This window comes from Pongo pygmaeus, chromosome 11 (assembly GCF_028885625.2).
Source record: "Pongo pygmaeus isolate AG05252 chromosome 11, NHGRI_mPonPyg2-v2.0_pri, whole genome shotgun sequence".
Lineage (NCBI taxonomy): Eukaryota > Metazoa > Chordata > Mammalia > Primates > Hominidae > Pongo > Pongo pygmaeus.
In genome coordinates, this window is record NC_072384.2 from 64,111,578 (window position 1) to 64,127,859 (window position 16,282).

The window sequence follows — 16,282 nt, forward strand, 5'->3', positions numbered from 1 at the left end:
CTTCCAGCTATCCTTGATATCACACACTGTTAAATATTATTTTAACAATAAACCTAAATAATAGTGTTAAATATAAAGAGGGGATTAAACTATAATATATCAATCTCAAATACTTATGTTTTTAAAAAGCACAAATGTGTGTGATGTAGCATATTTCATTCCATTAAAAGCATTTAAAAAATAACCACTGCCAAAACTTTCTCAAAATTTTAATGACCATTTTGCATTTCTTCTCATAAAAACTGAAAATTTTATTCTAATGTTTCTAGGGGAGGGAGGCTGGAGGAGGTTTACAATGGAAAATATCTATAATTAACAAGAAAAATTTCAATGAAGTCTAAATAAAAAATGAAAGAAACACTCAAAAATGACAAAAAGAATTGCAACGTTAAAATCTGAGCTTTTACAATTGTAAAATCTCTTCTGGACTGACATCTGGACAAGCTTTACTGAACTGCTCAATGCTCTTCAATCCTGACCCACTGCCTTCAGCAGGAGAAGAACTGGTAATTTCTAGATTACAATGTGATTGTTGTAGTAACAAGGCAAAATGGAAGATTCTCAGCAACACAGACACAAACTTTCCATTTTGTTATCTTGACTGCTACTAGGCAGTGTTCACTTTACTGCTTTACCCATAAGTGAGTTTAATATGCATGGTGAGCTCATATTCCTCAAAAGAAAAAAGAAACACTACAACTCCAAGGATCCCTGCTTTGAATTTCAAAACCAAAAATCCCTCAGAACGGTAGTTGGGAGTGGCAGTAATGGGCTTAATATAAAAAGTCACAGATCTAGTTTGGAGGCATTAATTAATTTGATCCTTATCTAGTGAGGTTTATCATGATCTTTTAAAAGAAAATTACCAAGAAAGAAAATACCAACTAATATAGCGATGGGGGGTTAGCATTTTGTGAAGTAAAAGATTCTGTTCTAACCTTGAGCTGCTTTTCAGCAAGCCAACAATAACAAAGACCATGGTAACTAATAATTTCAAGAATATCACCCATAATATTTGGCTTTATCTGTCTTCTTTTCTCAATTTAGCCTTCAAATATTACAAAGTGTTATCGCTGCATCCTGGCTAACACTGTGAAACCCCGCCTCTACTAAAAATACAAAAAATTAGCCGGGCGTGGTGGCATGTGCCTGTAGTCCCAGCTACTCGGGAGCCCGAGAGGCAGGAGAATTGCTTGAACCCGGGAGGCGGAGGTTGCAGTGAGCCGAGATCGCGCCACTGCACTCCAGCCTGGGTGACAGAGCAACATTCCGTCTCAAAAAAAAAAAAGAAAAAAAAAGTGTTATCTCTGGTCTCAAAAATTTTATTGGGGTTCCATCATAATGAAAGCAATTCATTTCACTAAATTATCAAGCAAAGTACTATTTGCCAAACCCTGTATCAGGCAGCAGGAACACACTATTATTAAGACAATTAAGGTCACTGTCTCATAGTGGAATAGAGATATTAATTTTTAAGTTAAAATACCCCATTAAGTAGTAAGTTGAGACTAATAGTGATTAAATGCTAAGTATCAAGGGTGCACCAAGGTAGAAGCAACTGCACAATAGGGGTAAGATCAGGGCAGGCTTCAAGAAGGAAACGGCACTTGCTTTGAAAAGTGAATAGAGGGGAGGAATATGCAGAACTTGAAAACTGATGTGAACACAGGGTCAAGGTCTCAAAGTTTACTCTGAGGTTTGAAGTCTAGATGATGGGGAAGTTAGAAATGCTGTTTTGTATCACACCATAGAGCCTGTTAAACACTATTTATAAAATGAATGCTTCAATTCAAAACAGTATCCAGGTTCTGTATAGATTACAGTGCAATATATACATGCCCTAAAAGGGCTTAAAAACACTTAATAAAAAATAGATGACTAGCTGCTTACGTGTGTGTGATAGGTCATCCCTTCAGAACACTGGAAAACTAAGTTTCTAAATTTTCAGGGAAAATTATGAAGGGCAAAATTTGGCATTTTGTGACCATGTTATCAAAAAGGCAACTGTCTTTGAAAAATGAAGCTTACCGATACTTTTCATAGTCAGCAGACTGAACAAGATAGCACGCTGCATACTTAAGACAGGTGGAATCTCATTTTTCTGTAATCCTTTGCAGGTGCTCATATTGACTGTGCTTTATCTTACTTCCTAGTTATTTTAGACACTGATTCCAAATTTAACTTCAGCCTATTCCTTTTTCTCATTAATTATTATAAATGACTTTGCCATTCACTAACCTTGTCACCTGAGCCTTTTCTTCAGATGCAAAATGAGGATAAAAAACTATGACCAACACTTTCAGAACTGCTGTGAGGATCAAAGGAAATCAAGTTTGCAGAAGGCCTGGAAGAGCCCAAGGCAGACACTAACAAAACACTCCTTAAAATGCCACTGCAGAGAATTGGTCTTTTATCTCCAAAAACGAAACTAACATTACAAGGTGTTTTTAACACAACAGAGTCAACAATAAAATATTACAGAATAGCACTGTACATTATTTAGAATTTTTTTTGATAATTGGATCGAATAAGAGTAAATGTTGTCACTTAAAATATGTTCATATCAATATTTCAATTAAGAAAAATAAAAATAACTATTATTGTGATTATCAACAATATTTATGTGAGCACCCCTTATGTGCCAGGCACTGAGCTAGTTTTCACTTAATGCTCACAACTCTATAAGGTACTAGGTATTGAATAGATGAGGAAATTAAGGCCAGAAGAGCAGGCAGCTAAGAAACGGTCTTGGGTTTAAGCACATACCGCAAAAGAACTTGTCCAAGTTCACAAAGTCCATAGCCACTAAGCCAGGGAGGAAACTGCATCTGGCCCTCTCCAAGGCACCCCACTATTCCACTCTACAACATGTGTTTCCACATTTTATTATTAAATACATAGCTTGATACAACATTAGCATAAAATGTCACATTCATACAGCCCTTGTTTCTGACGTACCCAAGCATTTGTTTGTTTTATTAACCTGCTTTATAAATACATATTGAAGACCTTACTATGGGTAAAGTGCTGTGCTGTTTATTACGGAGAATTCAAAGTTAATCAATTCATGATTCCTGTTTACCAAAAAAGCTGATGCAGGGTGACACATAAACCATCAGTTATTATAGTACACAAAGTGGAATCTGGGCAGAAGAAGAATGCTATTAGGTCGGTGCAAAAGTAATTGCGGTTTTTATTATTGAAAGTAATGGCAACAACCACAATTACATTTGCACCAATCTAATACAAAAGTACCATCCAACCTCTAGGTTTCAAGTTCCCCTTTCAAATCTCTTCTCCCACTCAACTTCAACAAAGCTCCCAAAAGCATGTTCTGTATTCCCACCTCTTTGTTCATAATGTTCCTCAGTTCATTAAGCCCCACAATGAAGGCCCAAGGCCAGTCACACCTCTTCCGAAAATTTCACTTCTGTGCATCTTTCAAGGATCTCTCCTTTTTATAGTACAAGTTATCTCAGAATTGAGAGGTGGGGAAGGAAGGAAAGATGACAAAGACATATCAATCGCCCATTAAGTGTTAAGCACTTTGCATATGTTATTTCATTTTATTCTAACAGCCCTGCAGAGTATGTATTATTTCATCTCATTTTACAGATTCAAACCCTACCTGTCCTTCCAATACTACCACTTTGTTCTTTCTCATACACCAGTTTATTCAAACTTCAGCTACTGTCTCCTATGTGGACGCATTCTATGTTATTTAGAATGGAGGTTCCTTGAGGGCAGTGGCATGTCTAACTTCTCTCTGACCATCTCAGTGTCTATCTGACCGTATAAAGCCCCAGGTGGCTTTATACAGAGAAAAAAAAAAAGCAATAATGTAGATGCTTCTTGAATATCAAGTCCTACAAATACTTTTTTAATCCAACCAATCTCCTGCCTCACACAAAATACAACTTGCACTGTCCTTTCATCTTTCCCTGTATCTCATACTATTGTGTTGTGCCCCCTTGGGATAACTCATTGCCTAGCTAGGTTCATCGTCTCTCTCAAAGACATAGATCAAAATTTATTCCACCAAGAAGTCATCCCTCCATATAAATCATATCATTCCCTGTTTTGTAATTTTTTTTAGGACTTAAACTTTTCCATTTCTCCTTTCTTGCCTGATACTTACTAATGCATTGTTTTGATAACTTATAAATCCTTCAACAGGCCCTACTTTTTCTACTCAACACAAATATAATCCTTAAGGTTAGGACCGAGTCTCTTATTTTCTCTGCTTCTCCCAGAATACCTAGCAGAGTGTTCTTTGTACACAGTAGGCATTATGTTCACATACAATAAATGTGGAAAGACTAGTCACTCCGGTTACGTAGTGGACAAGCCTCCTTTCTCATCTTAACAATTGTTAGCCTTATGATTTTTTTCTGAACAAAAGCACAAAGTCTTCTTTACAGGAAAATTTTGATATTCTTTCACTATCTGACACAGTTCTATTAGTGATCACTAGTGTGAACATTAAATCTAAATGTTGTCTTCAGAACACCAGTCTCAGAAAATTCTTAACATAGATTGTTGCAGCAATAAATATGTAGCCTAGATCTTCAGAGGTAAATTCAGAAACTCTGGTTTTACCAGCTCATCATACTCTACTATGAATTTTCACTTCCTTAAGTAAATGACATAGAGTCAGTCTTTACATTGATGAGCTGATCTGATCCACCACTAGCCATTTTTTCCCTTTTCCCCTCCACTCTAACAGTGAATAACCAAAGTGAAAGGAAAAATTATCTTTTTTTTTTTTTTGAGACGGAGTCTCACACTGTCACCCAGGCTGGAGTGCAATGGTGCGATCTCAGCTCACTGCAACCTCCGCCTCCTGGGTTCAAGAGATTCTCCTGCCTCAGCCTCCCGAGTAGCTGGGACTACAGGCGCACGCCACCATGCCCAGCTAATTTTTGTATTTTTAGTAGAGACGGGGTTCACCATGTTGGCCAGGATGGTCTCAATCTTTTGACCTGATCTGCCCACCTTGGCCTCCCAAAGTGCTGGGATTACAGATGTGAGCCATCATGCCCAGCCAGAAAAATTATCTTAAATTTAAGAAACATTAGACAGAAACTGAAATCCACACAGAAGAAAACCAAAACAGCAGAAAAGAACAAATAAAATAAAATATAAGAATTTTTTTGTAGTCAAAACTTATTGATCATTAGGCATGGTGGCTTACACCTGTAATCCCAGCCATTTGGGAGGCTGAGACAGGAGGATGGCTTGAGGTCAAGGAATTTGAGATCAGACTGGACAATAGAGCAAGAAAGACCCTGTCTCTACAAAAAAAAAAAAATATGGCCAGTTGTGGTGGTGAACACCTGTAGTTCCATCTACTCAAGAGGCTGAGGCAGGAGGATTGCTTGAGCCCAGGAGTTTGAGGCTGCACTCCACTGAACTCCAGCCTGGGCAACAGAGTGAGACCCTGTCTCAAAATGAAGGAAAAAAAAAAAAAAAAAACTCAGTGAAAGTCACATAGTTCCCCAGAGAAACAGTCAACACTAAGACACTGACACTTCTTAGTAAAATTACTGAAACCTTTTGAACAGCAAGGCAAAAGTTTTCTAGTAGCTTATTTTAAGGGGGGAATCAGTCTGTTATCAAATTTCTCCACAGCAACATTCAACAGTCAGATTCAGTGGACACCACTGCCCTCTAGATACTCCACTGGATGCAGAATGTGCATGAAATCCTTGAAAAAAGAAAATACAAATGAGATTTTTAAATTCAGCCAAACTCATTAATTATAAAGGCAACAGACAATGTTCAAAATTTTGAACATATTACAAATATATAAAATCTTGTTTTCATGGGATCTTCTTGAGGAATTTACTAGAAGATACATTTTAGTCATCCAAGTGATGATTGTAAAAACCAGAGTGAAATAACTGAAATAAACACTGAAATCAATCATGGTACTAAATTCCAATCAGGTATGTGATTATGTTGCTATAATAAAACATAAGTAATATGAACCATAACAATATAGGAATTGTTATGAAATTTCAATATGAAAATATGAATGATAAAACTTTTCAAAAAGATGAAAGCTGAAGGAGCAAGGACATGGTATGCAATATATACTATATAAGCTGACTGCTTTGCTAACTAAGATCAAAAGATATTTTAAACTGATAAATCATAGGAGAATTCTAAGTAATTTATTTTATAATGCCAAGGTCAGCTGGTAGAAAAGGGAGGATGAAGAGGAAAAAGCTGCAGAAAGGAATAATAGATTATTTTTAAGGAAATGAGAGGATTAAGAACTTTCCTACAGTTACATTTATAATCATAACAGAAATATAACCTTTTTAATAAAAAGAAAGCAAACACAAAGCTAAGAAAGCAGAACATCCTGTGAATTTTTTTCAAAAATCTATAAATTGGAAAACATAAAATAACAGTACTAATGCCAAACTTTTATGTTATCTCGGAGATGTTGCAGAGCTAAACTCACCTATTGAAAGAAAAACTTTCAGTTGAATCATAAAACAGATTCTGCTCTATTCTATGGGAAAGAGAACCCCCTATAACCAAGTGTTTCTTCACGTTGCCTATTCATAAGAATAGGCAAAAGCGAAGAGGACAAATAAAAATAAAAAGGAAGGAAGGAGCAAGGAAGAAAACACTATAATGCTAAATGGTGTAATTCACAATAAAAATAAAATGATTATGAACGTCTTGGTGTCATATACTACACATTTGTAAAGCAAACTCTAAAATAGGTATAAAGATAATCAGATGGAAACACACTATTAATTGACTATTATCCAACCTTCTCAAAGCCTGAATAACAAGAGAATTAAAAAGTAGGTATAAATATAAAATATATAAATAGGGTAACATAATAAAATAGATTTAATTGCCATATATTTAACTTTAAGGTGAAATCAGAGAATATCCCTTCTGTTTAAGAAATTGGTTTAAAAAAAAACTTGATCACATTGGACATTGAAGATAAAACCCCAGTAAATTCCAGAATACAGATAATAGTTACTAATCACAATACAGTAAAAGGAAAAATCACTAATCAATCTGGGGTTAAGAAGCTCCTAGCATCTGAAAATTTTAAGCCTCTTCGAATAACTCTTCTGGCAAAGAAAACAATGAAAATTGAAAGGGTAAAATGTCTATGTAATAATAATAAATATAATAAACACTATATATCATATCTCATACTGCTAAAACAATTCTGACTCTAATTCATAAGCTTAAATACATGTATATTAAACAAAAATAAATTTATTAACATCCCCAAATTTTAAAAAAATCATTAAATTAAACCTGAGGAAATCAGAAAGAATAAACTAATAAATATAAAAGTAGAAATTAAAACTCGAAAAAAAAAGGTAAAATGATAAAACTAGTAAGTCCTGAATCTGGTCTTTGGGGAAAACAATAAAATAGATAAATACTGAAACAAATCTCGGAGGAAAAAGGGAGAAGGTACCAATATGCAAAATAAGAAATACCAGAGAAATGAAAGAATCATAAGACACTACTTTCCCCAATTTTATGCAAATAAAACATAATGAAATAGATTATTCTCTGGACAATATAATTTATACAAATTGACTCCATAAAATTCAAAGAAACTAACTGCCATAGAAGAAAGACAGTTGTCAAAGAGATACTCCCAAAAATTGTGGCCAAATCCTAGATGGTTTGATTCACAAAAAAAATTCTATATAACCTTTAAGGAACAGATCATTTCAGTGCTAGTCAAACTATTTCAAAGTTAAGAAAATGTATAATTGTAGCCAAGAAAGGCAGACAAACAAGATCAATGAGGGGGATCTTCACATACCTGGTGTACCTAATTGATATGGTTTGGCTCTGTGTCCCCACCCAACTCTCATGTTGAATTGTAATACCCAATGGTTGGGGAGGGATCTGGTATGAAGAGGGCGAATTTCCCCCTTGCTGTTCTTGTGATAGTGAGTTCTCATGAGATCTGGTTGTCTGAAAGTGTATAGCACTTCCCCTTCAACTCTCTTTCTCCTGCCATCATGTAAAGACATGCTTGCTTCCCCTTCACCCTTCTGCCGTGATTGTAAGTTTCCTGAAGCCTCCTCAGCCATGCCTCCTGCACAGCCAGTGGAACTGTGAGTCAATTAAACCTCTTTTCTTTATAAATTACCCAGTCTTTGGTAGTTCTTTATAGCAGTGTGAGAATGGACTAATACATAATAAAACTGTAGTTAGCCAATTTTTAAAAAGGTGCTGACAGACTCATGTGTGTTTGTGTGTGCATGTATGCAACAGATGCCACTGAAAATCAATAAAGAATAAGACTTTCTAAAAAGACTAACTATACCCATCTGAGTAAACAAAATCTAGATTTTTTAACCTAACACCATACTCTAAAATAGACTGTAACATCAGACAACTAAAAAGAAATTCTAAAAAATTAATTAGTTTATAAATATGTTAGAAGAAATAACTCAAGAATGCTTTAATGGCCGGGCATGGTGGCTCACGCCTATAATCCCAGCACTTTTGGAGGCGGAGGCGGGCAGATCACGAGGTCAGGAGTTCGAGACTAGCCTGACCAACATGGTGAAACCCTGTCTCTACTAAAAATACAAAAAGGAGCTGGGCTTAGTGGTGTGTGCCTGTAATTCCAGCTACCCAGGAGGCTGAGGCAGGAGAATTGCTTGAACCTGGGAGGCGGTAGTTGTAGTGAGCCAAGATCGTGCCACTGCACTCCAGCCTGGGCAACAGAGCAAGACTCTGTCCAAAAAAAAAAAAAAACAGAATGCTTTAATAATCTTGTAATATGAAAAGTCTTCCAAAGTAAGACCTAAAAGGAATTACAAAAACAATTTTGACTCATAAATATTTTAATTCTATAGAAGATTCCACAAGTAAAATTCAAATACAAAACACATATTGAGTAAGTATATATGCAATATATTTAAGAATAAACTAATAATCCAAATACATAAAGCATTCTTTACAAATGAAAAGTTTAAAAAAACCCAAAAGAAAAATGAACAAAAATAAGGAACGAAAAGACAATTTGCACACACACACACACACACACACACACACACACACAATATACCACTGAACATAAACACTCAAAAAGATAATCTCATCAGTAATACAAGAAACATACATTAACATAAGGCATCTTCATGAGTTGGACAAAAATGTAAATGACTGATAAAGCCAAAGGCTGTTACAAGTGTCAAGTGAGAGAGTGGTATTCTCTAATACTGATAAAAAGCATATAGATGGGAACAGATGTTATGGAAGGAAATTTGGCAGCACCCGTAAAAATCTTGAGAAGCCATGCCCTTGACATAGGTACTCCTTTTCTGGTTCTCTACAGACTAAGGAGCATAAATGATTAGAAAAGTATCTGGAAGAGTTCACTGCATCACTGTTTACAAGAATGATTTGTTACAAAATGTGGAAACACCATATATACTGGAAATGGTCACATATGAATAAAATGTAATATATTCAGACTAAGGAATACTAGGTAGGAATTAAGAGAACTAAAGTATGGACTAACAAAGAACTGTTAAAACACAGTGTCCAATTAAAAAAAACAAATTATACAATATTACTTAGTATGACCCCATTTGTGTAAAAACAATAAAATATCCTATACTTCTACATATATAGTAAATCCTTACTTAACATTGTCAATCATTTCTTAGAAACCGTGACTTTAAGCCAAAAGACGTAATAAAGATTTAAACCAGTTTCACCATGGGCTAAATGATAAAATATATAAGTTAAGGTCCTATGGCACATTTCTGGTCATAAAAACATCACCAGACTTCTAAATAAAGACCCAAAACACTTCTGATATTAAACACTGAAATAAATGTGAGCTATATATACATTTAAGAAGGATGAGTAAAAACAAGTGAGATAATGATTTAATGATTTAGTGATTTATCAGCTTATTCCAGTTCAGGGTCACAGGTGGCCAGAGCCTATCCTGGCAGCTCAGGGCTCAAGGTGGGAACCTACCCTGGCCAGGACCTCATTTTATTGCAGGGCACACTTACACACACACACACACACACACACACACACACACTCTTACTCACACTGGGACCATTTAGACATCAAAATTAACCTGACCTGCACATCTTTGGGAAGTGGGAGGAAACGAGTCTCTGGAGAGAATCCACACAGACATACAGAGAAAGTGCACACTTCACACAGACAGTGGCCTAATCCTGGAATAGATTTTTTTCTTTCCTCAACCATGTTAGATAAAAATGATGTTGAAGAAAATGACCTTATTGGAGGACCAGCTATACACATGAGCATAGGTAAGCCCATAGAAAAGGACTTCCACGAACCTATGCCAAATTTTTTACAATCTTGATCTCTAGGAAGGAAAATAAGAGAACAGAGGAGATCACAAAGTGGTTATTTTTAATGTATCTATTTTCATTCTTATAATTTTTATAATTCATTTACTATCAGTGGAAAAATTAAATTTTAAAAAGCTATCAGATTACTCAAGTTAAAGGGTAAGTACTTAATAGAGTGCCATGAGCTCTGACTACACAAATATCCAGAAAAACTTCTTAAGAATTCTTACTATATCTTTACTTCTGATCAATTATTTCTGGTAGCATTCTATGATACTTTTTTTTTTTTTTTTTTTTTTGAGACAGAGTCTTGCTCTGTCGCCCAGGCTGGAGTGCAGTGGCGTGGTTTTGCGTCACTGCAACCTCTGCCTCCAGGGTTCAAGTAATTCTTCTGCCTCAGCCTCCCAACTAGCTGGGATTACAGGTGCCCAATCACACCAGGCTAATTTTTGCATTTTTAGTAGAGACGGGGTTTTGCCATGTTGGCCAGGCTGGTCTCGATCTCCTGACCTCAGGTGATCTGCCCACCTCAGCTTCCCGAAGTGCTGGGACTACAGGCGTGAGTCACCATGCCCAGCCTTATGATACAATTCTTTAAAGGCATGGGCGTGGTGGCTCATGCCTGTAATCCCAGCACTTTGGGAGGCCAAGGTGGGTGTATAACTTGAGGTCAGGAGTTCGAGACCAGCCTGGCCAACATGGTGAAACTCCATCTCTACTAAAAATACAAAATTAGCCAGGTGTGGTGGTGCGCATCTGTAATCCCAATTACTCGGGAGGCTGAGGCAGGAGAATTGCTTGAACCCAAGAGGTGGAGGTTGCAGTGAGCCAAGATTGTGCCACTGCCCTCCAGCTTGGGCAACAGAGCAAGACTCCATCTCAGGAAAAAAAAAAAAAGTACATTCTATTTAGAAAGTATGCATTACTTACACAATTAGCAAATATTAGAACTGTCAATGAAGTCATCTTTTGTAACTGAGCACCCAGGAAAACTTACTAAACTTTTCCAGTGAAATGTATACTTAACATGCTTTGAAAACTCCCAGTGACAGAAAGGTAATAATCACCCTGTGCTGGATATCTTTATATCCCTCTACCCATTGGGCTCCTGGCACACAGCAGGCTGTTCTATTAGCTAAGTGAAAACATGCTCTAGTTGTCACGATGATACTTTCTTCTATGGATCTACTACCAGTGCCTCTTCCCTCAAACAAGTGAAACAACCTCTACTTTAGTGAAATAGGAAATACATTGTATTTCCACTATGACATATACAAACCACCCATATTTCTGTTTTCTACCTTCTTTCTCTTCAATTAAATTAGGAAATTTTCCCTTCTTTCCTTTAGGGCCTGCCCCTCTAACTGTGCTTGGTCCTTGTAGGAGGCTGAATAATTCCCCTGCCATCACCCAATGTCAATGTCCTAATTCCTGGAAGCTGTGAATACGTAATCTTACATTGTAAAAGGGATTTTGCACATGTGATTATGTTAATGGTCCTGATCAGGGAAGATTACCCTGAATTATACAGGGGGTTCCAACATAGTCACAAGGGTCCTTAAAAGAGAGAGAAAGAGGAGGATCAGAGTGAGAGAAGGTAATGTTTCCGTGAAAACAGAGAGAAAAAGAAAGGCAAAAACCAAACCAGGAATCTAAGCGATTCAGGATCAACAGCCAACAAATGCAGGCAGCTTCTAGATGCTGGAAAAGAAAAGGCAACAGATCTCCACACCTGCCCTGCCACCTAAACCCACCAGAACAAAGGAAGCCCTGCTGAGACCTGGATTTCAGCCCAGTGAACTGACTTCAAATTTCTGTCCTCCAAAACTCTGAGATAAATATGTGTTAAGTCACCAAATTTGTTGTAATTTGTTACAGCAGCAAGAGGGAAATAATATATGTCTATTTCCTTCCCAGCTTCTTAGAAGTTCTACATTATGATCTCTTCTCTTTCCTGGAGAGTTAACTTTTCTCAAGCAGATTTTTCCTCTCACTGGCTTTTACACATAGTCAAGCCCCTTGATTGAAAGAAAAAAGACACTAAAATTTCCCTCCAGCTAAATTATCTTTTACCAATAAACTCCTCAATTTTAAGGACCCTTGTCTTCATTCTATTTGTCCTTCAGCATCATATTGGCATTCTTGACTGGCCTCTCTCTGTTGATTCTCCTTTGTCCAGCTTATTCAGACCCAAGACTTCAATTAACAATTTATAGAAAGATGTTCCCAAATTGTTATCTTCTGCCCAGATATCTCATATAGACTCATATATTTAATTGGCTATTTGATATCCCCATTTGGATGACTCACATGCAATTCAAACTCAAAAAGTCTAAGCCAAACTGATGGTGTCACCATTTGCCACCCAAACCTAGTCTTCCTCCATCCAGCGTTTCTGGTTCAGAATGGCCACCACATACATCAAGTTGCATAAACCAGAAATCTGAGAGTCATTTTTGACATTTCCCTCTATTCACACACCATATCCATATCCACTCTGTCACCAAGTTCTGCTAATTTCACTTCCTAAGCATCTCCCAAATCAATCCATTTATTTTCAGCTCTTTTTTATTTATTTATTTATTTTTTTTTTGAGAAGGAGTCTCGCTCTGTCACCCAGGCTGGAGTGCAGTAGTGCAATCTCGGCTGACTACAGCCTCTGCCTCCCAGGTTCAAGCAATTCTCTGCCTCAGCCTCCCGAGTAGCTGGGATTACAGGCACCCGCCACCATGCCTGGCTAATTTTCCTATTTTTAGTAGAGATGGGGTTTCACCATCTTGGCCAGGCTGGTCCTGAACTCCTGACTGCGTGATCCACTCGCCTCGGCCTCCCAAAGTGCTGGGATTACAGGTATGAGCCACCGCGCCCGGCCTATTTTCAGCTCTTACAGTTCACTCCCTAGGAATGAAGTGGAACCTTCAGGTCTCCATAACCTAATACCTCCTCTGGCCTCCACACTGCCATGGAAATAGCTAAGAGGAGAACACAGAAGTTAGTATGGTGGTAGAAACACTTTCCTCTTTACGGTTTCCCTGTGATTGCTTGTCTTCAGTCCCTCAACACAAATGTCTTTATGCCCTCCCCCTTCCCCATTTATGTCAATCAACACAGGTCCAGAACTCCCAGGTCATCCATTCTCAGGCCCCAGACTCTACTGAAGAGCAGTCCATTGGCTCGTTTTACTTCACCATCCACACTTCCCCAGCTACTATAAAATTCTTTTACTATGCTTCTGAATCTCACAGTTAATCAGGAACAAAATCCCACAAAATTCAACCTCTTCTCTCAACTTTCCCTTCATTCTAACTTAACCCTGTTTATCACTAAATATCACTGTTCTCCCTACGGCCCTCTTACATTAAAACCATTTCCACACAAAGAAAACTGGAGATAATTTGTCACTAGCAGAATAGCACTAAAATAAACATTAAAGAGAAATATTCAGGTAGAAGAAAATAGACCTCAGAGAAAGAAAAAAAAAGGAGAGTAAAAGGTAGAGAGAATCAACAGTTGTAAAAAGAAGTTAGTGGGGGAGGTAGAACAGCGAAAAAAGTAAATATATTGCTAATTCAGAGTGAATATTGAGTGGACATATTAATGTCCTGTGAAGTATAAGATCTATGTAGAATTAAAAAACATGACAATATTAACATTAAGGGTGGAAAGTAAATGAACAGATTTAAGTAGTGTTAACAATATCATTTCAATGAATCAAGGATGCACATTACAATATCTAGAGTAATTACCAAAAAAAATCCAGTAAAATAGTGTATAACCACAAGGTAATAGAGTAAAATAATAAAATAATTTTAAAATACTTGATTACTCAAAAAAAGGCAAGAAAAGAAAAAATAAGAAACATAAAACTGGTGGGACAAATAGTAAAAGAATATAAGATAAAACATCTGAAATTGTAAAATATCATACTCATTCTTACATTAAAATAGAAATCATTTCTTCATAGATTTTCTGACTGTAAACATTGTGGAAAAGTTCGATGAAATTGGACTTTTCTTACTTGAGGGAGTCTCCTTTCCTGGTGCTGAAAATACTTATTTTGTCTCCTTGACACAATTAGGTGACCTCATATGCCCTTAGGCATTATAATAAAATTCTATATTATTATGCAGAATTTAGAATGCATTGCTTTTTTTTTTTTTTTTTTTTGGAGACAGAGTCTTGCTCTGTCACCCAGGCTGCAGTGCAGTGGCTCGATCTCAGCTCACTGCAACTTCTACCTCCCAGGTTCAAGCAATTCTCCTGCCTCAGTCTTCCAAGTAGCTGGGACTACAGGCATCCATCACCAGCCTGGCTATTTTTTTTCTTTTTTTTTTTTTTTTTTTTGTATTTTAGTAGAGACAGGGTTTCACCATGTTACCTAGGCTGCTCTTGAACTCCTGAGCTCAGGTAATCCGCCTGCCTCAGCCTCCCAAAGTGCTAGGATTACAGGCGTGAACCACTGCATCAGGCCAGCATTGCATTTAATTCAATTTATTGGCCACAGTTTAACCCAATTTCAATTTCTATGCTATATTTATTTTAAATGAAAATTTGTATTCAGCCCAATAAAATTCAGTTTTATCTTCCTATCTGCAAAATGAGGTTTTTAAACAAAATTATCTTTAAGTACTTTTCCATTTATAAGAAGAAAAAAACCATTAATATACATTTGAAAATGGTTTCCTTTCCTGAACAAAACTAAAATATTTAAATATTTAGGAGATGTGTGACTAAGGATAAGTCCCTACGATGTTAAAAAAAAAAAAAAATACTTTTCAGGAGGCTTAAGTGCTGTTCTCCTAAATATTATCACCATTGCAAAAATACAAAGGAATATGTTGACTTGCCACAAATCAATGTCATTCTACTGACTAAAGACACAAAATTATGGCCGATCTTCCCCAAATATTATAAATCACACATAACAAACCGCCATACAATGTCTTGTTCTACTCTTTCTTATATTTATCAAGAAACTGCTAGTACCTTTATAAAAGTTACACATTTCCTTACAAGGAATTCTCCAATTTAAAGATTGGATTGTTCAGTATCTTTGATTTCATCAGTGGAAAAGAACTAGAAGAGAGAATGCATTTGGGGTTGTTTTATATGCTTTTGTTTTTGTGGTTTTTTTGAGAAGGAGTCTCACTCTGTTACCTAGGCTAGAGTGCAGTGGTGTGGTCTTGGCTCAACTGCAACCTCCTCCTTTTGGGTTCAAGTGATTCTCCTGCCTCAGCCCCTTGAGTAGCCATTATTACAGGCGCATACCACCATGCCTGGCTTTTTTTTTTTTTTTTTTTTTGTACTTTTAGTAGAGATGGGGTTTTGCCGTGTCGGCCAGGCTGGTCTTGAACTCCTGACCTCACGTGATCTGCCCACCTTGGACTCCCAAAGTGCTGGGATTACAGGCGTGAACCATTGCACCTGGCCATGCATTTTGAAATAAATCTCAACACTCAGCACACTTACTACCATCAATCCCAAGTAATAAGTTGGTTTATTTTCAAATAATGTTCAAGAGCAAAACAAGCTAAATGATACAAAAAAATTTCGTTTAAATGCACAATGTTTTCAGTTACAAGCAGCCATTATATTTGATTTTCATTTTTCTTTATATAAACTTCTGACAGGAAATAGACTGAAAGCTAAATAACTATTTCCCAAATATCTGACAATACTCCTGTGTCATTAGCAAGTGTTTATCATTATTTGTGGAAACCCATACTTGAAATTTGCTAAGAAAGTAGATTTTAAGGATACTTACCAAACCAAAAAAATGACAACTATATGATGGGATTAGCTTAGTCATGTTAATCATGTCACAATATATACATATATCAAAACATCACATTGTATGCCTTAAATATATGCAATTTCTACTTGTCATTTACACCTCAATAAAGCTGAGAAAATAAATAAATATT

The 16,282-nt window shown here is 36.5% G+C and overlaps 1 protein-coding gene across 1 annotated transcript in view; it reads right to left on the minus strand.

Moving 5' to 3' along the window:
* The window catches only part of GRB14 (growth factor receptor bound protein 14), a 128,448-nt gene that overhangs the window by 76,366 nt on the left and 35,800 nt on the right, over positions 1-16,282 (minus strand). The gene's annotated exons all lie outside the window — the stretch shown is intronic.